Source organism: Propithecus coquereli, unplaced genomic scaffold, assembly GCF_000956105.1.
Source record: "Propithecus coquereli isolate 6110/MARCELLA unplaced genomic scaffold, Pcoq_1.0 Scaffold125, whole genome shotgun sequence".
NCBI lineage: Eukaryota > Metazoa > Chordata > Mammalia > Primates > Indriidae > Propithecus > Propithecus coquereli.
In genome coordinates, this window is record NW_012136636.1 from 9,379,126 (window position 1) to 9,382,726 (window position 3,601).

At 50.5% G+C, this 3,601-nt stretch overlaps 1 pseudogene across 1 annotated transcript; it reads left to right on the top strand.

The window, feature by feature from the left end:
• Positions 1–2,012: 2,012 nt before the first annotated feature.
• On the top strand, positions 2,013–2,783 carry LOC105805124 (annotated as a pseudogene). Its single transcript, XR_001137194.1, has one exon. The product of XR_001137194.1 is annotated as a G1/S-specific cyclin-D3 pseudogene (transcript).
• The last annotated feature ends 818 nt before the right edge of the window (positions 2,784–3,601 follow it).

Consider the following 3,601-nt stretch of genomic DNA (forward strand, 5'->3'; position numbering starts at 1 on the left):
GGCACCTGAGGTTACCAGAGTCCCCAAGGGCAGGGGTCAGCTGAAAGCCACTAACCCATGTGTCCACTGCCTGTTTGTGACCTGGGTTTACCAGGTATTGCCCCATTCTCAAAGCCCAGGGGCTCTTACTTGTCCACACCGCTGCTTAGGAAAGGTGGAAACACAGACCTAGGCAAGGCCAAGGGACTGCAAAGGTGAACACAGGTGGGCCGAGCAGGAACATCAGATGCTAGAAGAGCAGGTGCAGTGAGAGTGTGCTTCAGAAGCAGGACTGCGCTATTCCCAGGCTATGACCACAGGTCTGCTTCCAAGGGGCACTGAAGGACCCAGAAAAGCAAAGAAACGGCACAGCATACCTGGGACCACAGAAGCCCTCTGCTGGAGTCTTAGTCAAGTTCAAGGAATCTTGACAGGAGGCAAAAACTCTGTCCAGCGCAGTTCACCTGAAAACTTCTCTGCAATGGGCAAGGCCCGTGGGTCCTCAGCCTGGGGCCAGCACAAAACAGCTCCATAGGGACTACTTGACCATCCAGAGGACATAGAAGCCCACTGAAAACAAGTTCCTTTGAAGATGACTTTGCAGGTAGAAACTAAAAACATACGCGGAAACAAACCATCAAGACAGAGAAACACCTCAATAAACAAGAGAATCAACACCTTAAAGAGTCTTCCAGGTATGTTTAAAATACTCAAAGAGATAAATGAAGGCACAGAAATCATAGGGAAAGAGAACGATACTATGGAAGGAAAAAAAGGGTTCACAGACCTTAGAGCTCTTGCAGGAACTCAACTTTATGAGACCTGCTGCATTGCAGTTCCCCATACATTTCAAAGAAAAAGCTTATAAAACAGAAAATGTAGTTACTGGAGTAAAATTTCAATTGATGGATTAAAATAATAAAGTGTAAAAGAGAAATAGTAAATTGGAAGAAAGATCTGATTAAAGCATGAAGCAATATAAAGAAAGGGAAGAAAAATACGGAAAGGAAGTTAAGAAACTGAGTAGACAGAATATCTTAACCAGGGATGGAAAAAAACCTAAAAATATATTTTACAGGAATTTCAGGAGAAAAAAAAATTGAGAAATAGGGGAAAGGTAATATTATTAAAGAAATGCCAGTATTTTCCAGAATTGATGACATGAGTCCTTGGTTTCAAAAGCATACCAAATTCTAAGCATGATATATAAAAACAAATATACATGTAAATAAATTATAGAGAAAATCAAATATGAAGACTAAGGTTTCTGGATGGGCTGCAGCAGAGAAAAATGAGCAGAGTGAAAAAGGCAAGCAAGGAGGCTTTTTTGGGGAAGGAGGAAAAGAGAGCGCTCCCGGGCAAAGTTCACTGGTCCCAAGAGAGGAGGCCAGACAAGTCGCGCCCCTTCGGAGGGCGCGAGGGCTTTTTATGCTGCCTGAAGCTGGTTTGGGGATTTTCCACTGAGGGTTTTGACAGGTTCCGAGAAACGGAGTCTGCTGCACAGTCCCGGGAACGGAAACTGCCTGTGTCTGGTTTATCGTCCGCGTTTGGTTATTTTCGGCGGGCACAGTCCACTGCTTCTTCTTTTACAGCTTTAGAGAGGGGGGAGGGGTGCCTGCCACCAGCCTTACAAAGACAAATTCATATAGGTTACTAGAAAGGAGATTACCTACAAACGAAAGCTAATCAGAGTAAGAGCACTGTGCTTATCAGCTGCTACAGATATCAGAACACAATCAAATAATTTCTTTAAAATATCAAAAAAAAAAAAAAGAACGCAGGGAAGCGGCGCGCGGACAGCGGGCGGGCTGGGCCCCCCGCGCAGTGCCAGCGCCGGAACCGCGCCCCGCGCTCTCTCGAGCCCGCACTCGGGTCCTGCCCGCGCGCCGCGTGAGTACGGAGTTGCTGCGTTGCGAGGGCACCCGGCAGGCGCCCCGGGCCGGGCGGGACCTGCGGCTGCTAGGGCACCAACGTGTCCTGCAGTGCTCGTTCTGTCTGCAGGAGCGCTGCGTGTCCGCGCCTCCTACTTCCAGTGCGTGCAGCGGGAGATGAAGCCGCACATGCGGAAGACGCGGGCATACTGGATGCTGGAGGTGCGTGAGGAGCAGCGCTGTGAGGAGGAAGCCTGGCCATGAACTGCTCGGATCGCTACCTGTCCTGCGTCCCCGCCCGAAAGGCACAGTTGCAGCTCTTGGGTGCGGTCTGCAAGCTGCTGCCCTCCAAGCTGCGAGAGGCCACGCCCCTGACCATGGAAAAACTGTGCATCTGCAGCGACCATGCTCTCTCCCCGCCAGTTACGGGACTGGGAGGTGCTGGTTCTTCGGAAGCTCAAGTGGGACAGGCTGCCGTGATTGCGCGTGATTTCCTAGCCCTCATTCTGCACCGACTCCCTCTGCCCCGTGACCGACAGGCCTTGGTCAAAAAGCACGCCCAGACCTGTTTGGCCCTCTGTGCTACAGATGACACCTTTGCCGTGTGCCCGCCGCCCATGATCTCAACAGGCAGCACTGGGGCTGCGATGCAAGGCCTGGGTGCCTGCTCCGCCTCCGGGGACGAGCTCACGGAGCTGCTGGCAGGGATCCCAGGCACGGAAGTGGACTGCGGGCGGGCCTGTCAGGAGCAGATCGAAGCGGCGCTCAGGGAGAGCCTCAGGGGAGCTGCCCAGACCAGCTCCAGCCCAGCGCCTAAAGCCCCCCGGGGCTCCAGCAGCCAGGGGCTCACCCAGACCAGCACTCCCACAGATGTCACAGCCATCCACCTGTAGCCCTGGAGAGGCCCCCTCCAGTGGCCACTAAGCAGAGGAGGGGCCACTGCCACCCCCCTCCCTGCCTCCAGGAACAAACCGTGCCACATCTGAAGCCTAAGGGGGCTGCTATTCCTCCCCTCACAATACCCAAGAGGGTCAGCCCCTACCTATCCCTGCAGTGTGCACTAAGGGGCCTGGCCAGCCAAGGTTGGGTTTGGGAGGCTAGCTGGGCTCCTCCTCCCGGCATCTGACCAGCTCAGCTCCTTCCCTGACTCCAGCTGGGGGTGGGCGAGGCTGGTCAGATGACACTGGAATAGGTGAAATCCATGCACCAGCATTCCTTTTGAGGACACCCCTTCCCCAGGGAAATTAAGTAAACACCACATATCCACTATCCAGCTTAGGAAACAGAATGCTGCTACTAGTACTGGTAGTATTCTGGAAGTTTCCCAACTAGGTCTCCCTCTCTGCCCTACAGAGGTTAATCTTTTCCTAGATTTGCTTGGTACTGTGCTTATCTATATATTCAATATAATTTTTGCCTCTTTTTGAACGTCATGTAAATAAAATCATATACACACATTATTGCACACTTTCTCATTGTCTTCCTTGATTCATTCAAGTAAAACTTCATAAAGGCTTTTACATACACTGCCAATTTGGCCTTCATTAGCATTCACCAGTGTCCACCAGCTTTATACAAGTGTTAATTTTCTTATGTCTCCATCAACACTGTATGCAATCTATCTTTTTTGATATTATCTCTGTCACATTTACAAGCCTAGTTAAAACCTCTAAATAAAACACAAGCATCTGGAGAGGTAAAATATGACATTGCACTTTTATTTGAAATGTTTTGATTGCTGGTGAGGTTAA